The 11,650-nt window shown below is 34.8% G+C and overlaps 1 long non-coding RNA gene across 2 annotated transcripts; it reads left to right on the top strand.

The window, feature by feature from the left end:
• Window positions 1-437: 437 nt before the first annotated feature.
• Window positions 438-5,662, top strand: LOC113334251. Of its 2 annotated transcripts, none has more exons than XR_003352693.1 (6): window positions 438-761; window positions 1,960-2,117; window positions 2,659-2,708; window positions 4,265-4,357; window positions 4,464-4,597; window positions 5,011-5,662. It is a non-coding gene; the product is annotated as an uncharacterized LOC113334251 (long non-coding RNA). The 2 variants fall into 2 exon arrangements; XR_003352692.1 differs by having other exon boundaries at window positions 4,534-4,597.
• Window positions 5,663-11,650: the final 5,988 nt, after the last annotated feature.

Here is an 11,650-nt window from a genome sequence, read left to right on the forward strand (position 1 = left end):
ATAGATGGCGACGATAGAGATCATAAATCACCATCAGGAGAAGGAGGAGCATCAGTTGCAGTAGAAGATAATGGATCCGAGAAACAATATCAGTTAATTGATCTGCAGATTCAACGCAAGCTCATCAGCAAGCTAAGTGCAGATAAGTATACTCTTCTATCAGTGATTATGCTTCAATTGAGAGATTTTAGTTTATTTGTTCAGAAACAAATCTGAGAAAAAATAAAATAAAAATCGAAATTAGATCATAGATTTACATTCATCTATTCTTTCTGGTTGTATCAATGGATTTTTTCAGAAGAATATTGAACAAAATTTTCAGATCTGCTATTCGTCAAAATCATCGCAACTCTCAATTTCAAGTTGCGATCTAAAAACTGGTTAAGGATTCGATATCAGCGACTCATCATCTCTGTTACCCGTTAATTTTATTTGAATTTTATTCGCTTTTAATTTTCGATTTCTTGGTAGATATGAAACGGAAGTTGTTTTTGAATGATGCTGGGAAACGACATTGACATGAAGTTTTTGCTGCTAGAGAACTTTTTGCTTTTGTTAAAATATGTGGATTTAGGTTGAATTGGAAACCATAGTCAATTATTTACTAGATGCTTTGATTTGATGAAATTTTCCAGTGGAAGATATATCATTTGTGAAGCACAAGGACTGGGCAAGACGACTTGAGTGAATTAAGCATTGAAGAACTGCGTGGAATAGAGAAAAATTTTGGATGAGTCTCTGAAATCCTTCGCAAAATGAAGGTAAATCTAATGTGATAAGAAGATCTGCAATGATAATTTTTAGATGCAATTTCAAAATTATGATATTCATTTTTGTATGCCTCTAACTGCAATTAGTGAACTAATTCTTGACTTAATAGAACATTCTTAACATTGGAGCTATAGTCCGTAATTCGGTATAAAGGTTGTATTTATTGGTTCTGTGTAGATTTCTTGCTTATTGCCTGAAAATGTCCCATACTCGATGAAGCATATACGATTGTGATTTAACACCATAACATCTGGCATACGGGGTTCCTATGTTACTGCCCGTTTAGTTAGAGGTCAGCAACTTTGTGAAACCAATACATTATTGGTGTTCCATGATAAGTTCATCACATTTTCATTTCTTTGATTTCGCTTACTCACATTCTCCCATTTTGTTCAATTGAAATTGATCTTTTGTTTGCCGCAAGGACTAAAGAGAGTAAGTAAAATCTAGAAAGGGCAATCTTTGCTCATTGGTGATCAGATCAGGTAAGAATGCTTAGGTTGGTGATCAGATCAGGTGAATGACAGTGCCATTGTTTTCCACTATTTTAAAGTGTATAATTCATAGGTTTTGATACATTTGCTCATTGCTCGAGAAAGGGAAACCTTTTGTAACTAAAATATATCAAAGCTCAGCTGCTTCTCTGTCTAATTACTCTCTTATCACTATCCAAAATATATTTTTTGTGTTTGTTTTTGTAGTTTGAAATTAAGTTGAATAGAAAAATGGGTCTTTGATTTCATATCATGCAGTGTGTGTTGTGTTCATCTTTAGGTTTTAGACTCCCGCAATGGGTTCATGCATGCGTTTTGTTTTAGCGTGAGATTTTTAAGCTTTCTTTTGATATCCATACATTTAACCTTTCTGATTTGCCATGTGAAATGATCTCAAAGATCAGTCAGTCATTTTTGCAATCGGAAAATTTGGTTGTGCCGTAATTGAATCTTTTACGCGTAAATTTTGCCTTATCTTGTCTTAAGATTGGTAACTCTTAGAAGATCTCTGAAAAGGAAATTAATCACGAGGAATTTTTGTGATCTCATTTTTCTGTTTAAACAATGAACGGAATAGTTGGTTACGTGAAATGAAAAATGAAAGATGAGAAATGAAGGCTTACTCCTGCATTTTTTATCGTCTACTTAGTGGAGAAATGAAGTCTTACTCCTGCATTGTTTATCGTCTAATTAGGGCGTCCAGAAGCTTGCTCAATTAACGGATCAAAGCACAAACAAAACTGGCATCTTTTTACCGGGTGGAATCCTAAGACAACATTCCATCAAACTCAGAACAATGCAAAACTTCCTCGTTGGCAAAAAAAGAATGCATCGGAAATTCCTCAATCTCAGGTATGTTAGAAATTCTCTGCACTTTTCCTTCATTTCCAATTCGGTTATATATACTTGAAAAATGGATGAAATTACTATTTCATCAATTTTGCCAGTTACAATACATTGGCTTGTTTTGCGTTGCGAAAATTCGAAAGCTTGTTCGTTTACATTTTTATATACTGACAAAACCTTTATCTACTGCACATGCTCATTTCATTTTCTTCTACTGAACTTATGCATAGGTTGTTTTCTTAAAATCTTAACTAGTTACACATGTTAATTAGATGTGTAACTTCTATTTACACAAGCTAAATACATGTGTAACTACTAGTTACACATGCTAACTAGATGTGTAACTTATAGATACACATGCTAATTGGATAGGATAGAAAGTCTTAAGTTTTTGTTTTTTTTGGTGCAAGCTCTTATGGAATGGGATATCATGCAGATTCGATGACACTGTAAATTGTAACAATACGATGCATAGTCTAATAAGATTGTTTTGCATCTGCATGAATTTGAACCTAAATTTTTTTATTCTTATTTTGAATATGTGTAGCTGGAGTTATACCTTTCGCTGTAGCAGGAATCGAGTTCATTAAAAGAATTGTAAGTCTATTATATCTTCTTGTTCAGTATAATACCGTGATGTTAGCATTGTGCAGTTAGGTTATAAATTACGATCTATATTAGTCTGTTGCTAAACCACAACCAAATGTGACTGAATCTGTTCAATAAATGCATGAGAATCTTTAAAATGTAACATTTAAGATTGGTGATGAAACCGAAATTTCATTGTATGCTTAGATTGGGGAAGGGAATGGATGATTCAGGTAATATTTCCTTTCTAGAATTTAGCAAGTTAGATGTTGGGAGTATTCTTTATGGTTGTTGCTACGGAAATATGTGATACAGTGGACTTTTCTTCTTGGAGTTGTAGCAAAACCAGGAGCTTCTGTGGTGACTTACCCTCTTCTAGTCTTTGATGGTAATTATTCATACTAACATGTGAACACATTATGTGGAATGATAAAATCTTTTCTCTGTGGAAAAACTTGGCCGTTTTTAGTTTGACTTAGTAGTAAATACCCATTGTCTAATGTACATCATTGACACATGAGTTACCTGTCGTGTTGGTTTAAGTCTTGTTTCACCTAGTAAATTAAGTTGCGCAGAATTTAAAAGAAGTTGTACTAGCATGTGGTATTTATATATCTTATAGTATGCCGCATTTATATATCTTATTTATTGAGTAGTCTTCACTGTTTAAGAATCGCAAGTAGCTTTATCTGATCCCTGTTTCTAACCTGATGAAGATAACATATATGCTCTGAGTACACAAGGAAGCATGTGTAACTGCAGGTTACACAAGCCATATGCATGTAAAATTGCATGTTACACAAGCCATATGAGTCAGGCTTCTGCTCTTTTCTCTGCGTATATAGTGTCTGAAGCTCGGTAATAACAAGTAACTTTTTTCAGTACCATGGTTGTTCTTGAAGCACAAGTGGTCTTCTAGTTAGTGTGTTTTCATAATATTGTAATAGATGTATTAGCAAAAAATTTCTTGTTTGAGCTTATGTTGGTTGGATAAGTATTAGCTTATTACATGGGTTATTTTCATAGTGTTGTAATGCTTAGTTGTTTTGCTTTGTCACTGGTCTTGCTGAGCTTGTATTTCAGTAGTTATATGGATGTGTAACTACTAGTTACACAAGCTATATGGATGTGTAACTGCTAGTTACACATGCTGTAAAACCACATATATTACTCAAGAAAACTTGCAAGATGGAGTTTATGATTCTTCTGTAAACGGCAATGAAACAACTAATCACGATGCGAATGGAAACGTTCAACATGCATCTGGAGAGGTTGTTAACAAGCAACCGTTGGAGGCTGTTTCTGATAGGTTTCTCATTTTGTTTTTATTGCCTGAGATTTCTATTTTTTCAATAATCTTTGTTCAGTCCCATAGCTTCGTGCAACTATTTTTTTTGGAAGTTGTTATCTAGGTTTTTGCGAAACTTGTATGACATGAAATGATAAAAATATAACTATTACATATTAGGCATTAGACGAGGAAAAATGATATCATGTGGTTGCAGTGAGGATACTGCAGGTTAATGATTTTATTATGTCTAATATTTCAGAAGTTTCTACTGCAGAAAAGAGACTGCGGAGCATAGTCAAGTCCAGATCATTAGACTTCAATGCATGGACTGCACTAATTAATTAAAGAGACGGAGAAGGTGGCAGAGGTATGTTTATTCTTACACTGGTCTCATATTTTTTGGTCTCGTATCTTTTCGACTTCCTTCCAAAGAAGGCACCTGACTTATCTCCACCTTTGTATTATTCTTCCAGTATGATTATTGTTGTGGAATGCCTTACGCACATCTAGCCTTTTGATGAAAACGTATGTATGCTAATGCAGTGCTAACAACGTCTTTCTACTAAAGCATGGATATATAGTTAAGAGCTTCTTATTCATTTGCGAGGTAACTAAATTATTTTATGACTGGTAATTGCTTGATAGTCACCTCTCCTTTTGGCTAGTATTTTTTCTTATGGATTAATGAACTTAAATCTTCATGTTAGTTACACATGCTATTTGGATGTGTAATTATTAGTTACGCATGCTAATTGGATGCCTAACTGCCAGTTACACATGCTAATTGGATGTGTAATTGTTAGTTACGCATGCTAATTGGATGTGTAACTGCCAATTACACATGCTAATTGGATGTGGTTTGATTGAACCTGAAATGATGTATATCTCAGTTTACTAGTTCGATGCGTGTGTAATTTATAATCAACATTCAATGTAAGTAATAAGTTTGTTGTGTGCATATATGACTCAAATTCTTCTTTGTTCTTTGCCCTTTCAAATTCTTACTCAAAATTCTTATAGATTGCAGGTGTATATTCGACTACATTTACATTTACCAACTATTGTAGTTACACGGTATGGCATGGATTGTTAGAAAGTGCAGGGTCATCACCACATGAAACTACAGGCTTCGTTCTTCAATAAGGAGAATCCAAGTTGATTCCGGCCCCGACATCGTGGTCAGGTCGTTTTTGGGGGAACCCTTTGTAGTTAAGATTCTACAATAGGTCAATTCACTTGTGTAACAGGTGACTATGGTTCAGGACAGATTGAATGCGCGGGAGGAGATGTCGCGCCACCTGCTACACTGGCAGAGTTCACGCTCAACGGTTCAGGTGGTTTATATTTCTACCATGTGATTTTAGTCGATGGTTACAACCTTCAGATGTTGGTGGTTCCTAAAGGTGGGTCTGTTGGTACTGGTAATTACAATACTACTGTATGTTGTTGATCTCAGCAGAATGTATCCAACTGAACTGAAGGTGCTCTATCAGATTCATCAACGCCAAATGTATCTTGTAAAAGTGTGTGTGAAGCATTTCATGAAGATCGGTATTGTTCCAGTGGTGCATATGCTAATCCAGACACATGGCGTCCATCTTCATATTCGAAGATCTTTAAACACGCTTGTCAATTACAAGCTACATATGTAACTAGATAGATGAATATGTAATGCTCAATTACACTTAGACATATACGTGTGTAACTTCTAGTTACATATGCTAAGAAATTATTGTAAATGAATATTAAAGTAATACATGTATTTTTTGTATGTTTTCTTTTTGATGTCTTTTTTTTTTAATGTGTAACTTTGCATTACACATGTCATAAGGATGTGTAACTTCTGGATACACATGACATATGCATGTGTAACTTCTGTTTACACGTTTACATTATACTTTAATAATTTTGGGCCTAGATTTAATAATTCTGGGATTAAATTTAAATTTAATTTAAATTGGGGCTTGACAATATATAAAAGGGCATGAATGTCTTTTAATAACTCGGGTCTAGATTTAAACTTCTTTTAATTAAGGGTCTCATATTATGGGTTATCCATGGGTTGGGCCTTAGCCTAATTTTCCCTGATATGAATCCTAGAAATTTTAACTTAGTTACCAAGCACACAGGAGATTTACATGAATCCCAGAATTTATAATCTCATGGATTATAAATTCCTGAAAATGCTTATGCGAAACAAACCCACCATTAATTTACTTTGAAATTGGTGTATGAAATTCTTCCTTGTTATATATTCGTTTTTGATGCGAAAAGGGCAAAATTTATTAAAACAAATATGTCATTAAGAAGGAAAAAAATGAAGGAAAGAAAGAAAAAGAAATAAAAATAATAAAAGAAAAGAAACAACACAGTCCACTAATGAGCAATTCAGAACCTTCGAAAAGAAAAAAAACATAAAAAGTTCCAATCAAGATCTACCTAAATTCTTAAATTTTCAAGAAACCCCAAAGTTACTAGAAAAATAAAAATCAACTTACCTTCTAAAATCTCTATTTTTATCCTGAACCGAGCATATTTTACAACATTGATTCGTTCATCATTTTCAGAATTAGGGTCGAAATATCAAAAACTATCATCAAACTTGAAAAAGCGGGGGTCTAACAACCACACCCAATATTTCGCTTAGCAATCTGTATGGACTAACTCCAATATACTTTCAAGAGAATCAACTAGACAGTCAGACTCAATCTTAAGAAAAGTATATCAAAGAGTTATATCTCAATTTCTCAATTCAATCCACAATCAAACAAATAGGAATTTGTGGGCCCGATTGAATATAAGAAATAACTTGGACGATATCAGAAATCAATATCCAAGTGTCAATCAATTTATATCAACAACCAAAGGTTGGATTATCTAATTGATTGAACTTACGCACAACCTGTGATATTTCAATTATATAAATAAATATAATGCGGAAAAGAAATAATACAAACACCAGAAATTTTGTTAACGAGGAAACCGCAAATGCAGAAAAACCCTGGGACCTACACCACACTGTATTAAGCCGCTATAGACACTAGCCTACTACCAGTTAACTTCAGACTGGAATGTAGTTGAGCCATAACCAATCTCACACTGATCAAGGTACAGTCGCGTTCCCTATGCCTCTTGAACCACGCCGGATTCTACGCACTTGATTCTCTTAACTGATCTCACCCACAACTAAGGGTTGCTACGACCCAAAGTCGAAGACTTGATAAACAAATCTGTATCACACAGAAAAGTCGATTGAATAGATAAATCTGTCTCCCACAGATATACCTACGAGTTTTGTTCCGTCTTTTAATAAATCAAGGTGAACATGAACCAATTGATAAACTGGACTTATATTCCCGAAGAACACCCTAGTATTATCAATCACCTCACAATAATATTAATCTATTAACGAAATAAGATATTGTGGAATCACAAACGATGAGATGAAGATGTTTGTGACTAATTTTCAATCTTGCCTATCGGAGAGTAAATCTCGAGCAAATCTTAAAGAAGATAGTACTCAATCACAATAGAAAACAACAAGATCAAAACACGTAACTACAGAGAAAATAGTTGGGTCTGGCTTCATAATCCCAATGAAGTCTTCAAGTCGTTAACCTACATGGTTTCGTGAAAAACCTAAGGTTAAAGGAGAATTGACTCTAGTCGCAACTAGCATCACACAAGAGGTGTGGGGATTAGGTTTCCAAATTGCTAGAGTTCTCCTTTATATAGTCTCCAAATTAGGGTTTGCAATCAAGGCTACCTTGGTAACTAAGAATTCAATATTCACCGTTAGATGAAAACCTGATTAGATTCAAGCTAATATCTTTCAACTGTTAGATCGAACTTATCTTGTTATACACAAATAAAATGCACCATCATTTAGATAAAGGTGACCATACCTAAACGTGTACACTTAGTTGGTTCAACAATAGTTAACCAATGGTTATCCATATGAGCACTTTCATATCAACCTTATTCATCTTCATCACAACTAGTTCAAATGACTCAAATGAAACTAGTTAGAGAGTTATTCAATTGTTTATATTCTCATAGAAGTATACAAGACACAATTGAAGCAAAATTGATTTTGATTCACTCGAATCATTTCATGAACATTATATCCACGGTTTGCAAAAGATTGCATTCATTATTATATAAATATATTAGTTCATGAACAAACCGATTTTAGAACATAACCTACTGAAGTATGCAAAATGGTACGCATACCTAAGTAGCCGGACTGAGTTTGGTTACACCATCACGCGTACGGGTACGCATACCATACTACACTTCCAAACTCCAGCAGAAATTCACGGAACTTGAACTTCCGCTAGTATGCGTAAGGGTACGCCTACTTAGTTCCCGGACTTCCAACAACCAACCAGTATGCGTACGGGTACCATACCATGGTTCACGGTTTTGGACTTTACACAAATGTGAATACACACTATGTTTATATCCAATCATGGTTACATGTTCTAAACCCTCATTTCAATCATTGAAACGTTCTTCGAAGACGACAATAATTGTCTCACACAAACTATTAGCTTCAAAGCAATTTTCAAGTGATCGAATGATCAATACGAAACATTCCGAGTCTACATCAAATGACTGTCTCACACAAATCATGTAAGATGTTACAAGGCGATTTTCACATGATCATTTTTTGACTTTCATCAAGAATAAAATATGAACTTGGTTAAATCAAAACTTACCAACACATATTTCGAGAAATACATAAGCGAGATAAACTCGGCTCGAAATATCAAATGTGTATAATTGAAGTCTATATAGATATACGACTTTTGTCTCAAATAGGAGATAAAGTAGATAGACTTTTGAGTGATAGATGAGTTCAAGTCTCTACATACCTTTTGTTGATGAAGTTCCACAAGTTCCATTGAGTATTTCTTCGTCTTCATTCGATGAACGCCATGAAGTCTAAAGGTCAACTACACCTACTATCCTAATCCGAGACTTAGCTATAAGTAGACCAGAAATCAAGACTTATAGTTTTGGCAACTAAACTTTACAAACAAGCTTGAGATAGCAACACTTGCGAGTTCGACCGAGCCGTGCTCTAAAAACCTCCCCCTTTGTCAATTTTAGTGACAAAACCATCAATACATATGGATTACAAAATAAATAAACTTTGTAGCTTCTCATCCAAATGCTTGACCTCTTTGCTTCTTCAACATTACTTTAAATCTTCGTCACTTCCAAGTACTCCAATGATTCTAAATGTGTTCAACTCAACATCATAGTTGTTGAAGATCCGTACCTATAACAATGAGAAAACAATAACTCTCAATCATTGTTATACAGTGTCATAGTATTATTATTACACAACATCAAAGTTCAATTGTATCACAACTTTGGCAACAATACTATGGTGATATGTGTCGCTCCCCCTTATTCAATACTTCATCTCCCATGAAAACCACTCCCCCTTACATAATGATCCGTAAACCATATGTATTTGTAGTGTGAACTACACATTAATTCTCCCCCTTTTTGTCAATATAAATTGGCAAAGGTACGAAAACTAGTGGGATCCTAATGAAATTTCCATAGAGATACTTCATGACCATAAGAGAACCACATATCAACTTTTTTTGATGCAATCATATAGCCGAAACTAAATGCATTCATCAAGGAGTTTATAAAGATGCAAGATAACCCCTATAAAATTCCATAGTCGCACTCCCCACAAAGATTTGGCAATTAAGCACAAGTTAAAATAAGAACTCTCCCCCATAAAATTTCATCCCCAAAGGAACAACAAGAGAGACCTTACTTTCACAAGAAAAGAAGGATTTCTTTGGACATTAACAAATCAGATGAATGATGATATTTTCAATGATGTTGTAGTAAAGAGTTCGTTGAGGCTTGTGAAGGCAATGAATTCTAGACTTAATAGAACTTAAAAATATAGAAAACTTAACTCAAAATTGATTTTAAGTGATTGGAAAATAACCAAGACACTAGAATCCACTATTACACATGAATGATGTCAAATATTTCATAACTCTAATTATCCTTTTAATCCTTTATTTCTTAATCCACAAATAATCAAACATATTCTCAATAATTAATTGTATCCCTTAAGCATAGATTATCTAACCAAAGCATAACCTATCTAATTGAATCACAACTAATGAAGAAAATTATGTAAACTTTTAAGAACTCTGCAAAAGCAGTGATTGAGTGAATTATAATTAAATACTAGAGAAAATGAAATAGTTACCCATTGTTCATGTGTGAATAGATTCATCCATTGCCTTAGTTACGAGAGAATTAGCCGCTCATCATATTGGAAACACGCTCAAAAGTTGATTTCATTTATGCTCAAAGGGTTACAAATGATGAATAAGGGAGAATTATAATAAAAATCGGGTTTGTAATGCTTATAACTGTTGCAAAAGCCGTTACAAAGAGCCGTTACTGTATTGTTGCGTTTTTTAAGTCTGTCTCTGATCTGCAACCCACAGTATGAGTCGCTGACACTGTTTAAAAACGACGGTTGTGCCAAGTCTGTTCTTCGTGTTCTTCAGTGTTCTTCAATCGCAGCAGCAGCAACAGGTGGTCTCTCTGCAAATTCGATTTTTTTGACTCTGTGGTGCTCTAAACTTCTCCCAATCTTTCTGTCCCCCTTCTGCTCGACCCCAGTAGCCTATTTATACACCTTTGGACTAAGAATCTTCGCTCATTACTCCAGAAAATCTTCCCATATCTCGACAGTAAAGAAAAAATAATAAAGGAAATTTTCTTTCCTTTCTCGCCTCTTCACACGCCTGCTGATGTCGATATACTCTCAGGGAATTGTTTTCACGTTCCACCAGAAGTAAAACTCTATCAATCCACACACCAACTACACAGAACTCGTGATGGAGCAACCAAAACCCGAGCAACCCTGTTTTCTTCACTGCCGATTATCCAACCAAATCCGGATGATTTTGAAGCCCATACCACGCCTGTATATCTCAGTCAAGTGTTCCCGTGAAGTTTTAGCCATTGAATCACACTATAACATCTTCAAATTTCGATCAAAAATTCTCAGAGAGATGCCACATTTTTCCCGCTAATTTTTAAGTTTTAAACGAAGAAGATGGTGCCCCCCTAACCAGCTGTAGGGTGTGAATCGCAGTTGCCTTTTTGGGGTTCCCCTTAGTAATTGAGGTGCCCCTTAACCAAATCTGGGCTCCGTATAGCAAGTGTCCTCCGGGGGGTGTTCCGAGTGATTTTTCGAGCCGATTTTTCGAACAATATTTATTTTCCAAAAATACCTAAAAATACACAAAACACCATAATAAGGACGAAAACGAGTACCAACAATACGAAACATTGAGGACAAATTAGACACATAAATGGGTCTATCAAATACCCCCAAACTTATTATTTGCTAGTCCTCGAGCAAAACTAATAAAAAATTAAATAAAACCGAGTTAATCTCGGGAAGGTTTACCAGAGGTGTACCCACAAAACCATTACTTCTAATTGGTCACAAGTATCCAAAGAGATATGAGGACATACATATTCTCAACCTATCTCCAAGTAACTAGAATGCCAGAGAAATTAAAGGTGTCAGCTCTAATGCTGACTGAAGAAAAGGGAGACACATCCGCAACACTGCTAGATAAAGAGATATCCGCTA

This window comes from Papaver somniferum, unplaced genomic scaffold (assembly GCF_003573695.1).
Source record: "Papaver somniferum cultivar HN1 unplaced genomic scaffold, ASM357369v1 unplaced-scaffold_135, whole genome shotgun sequence".
Lineage (NCBI taxonomy): Eukaryota > Viridiplantae > Streptophyta > Magnoliopsida > Ranunculales > Papaveraceae > Papaver > Papaver somniferum.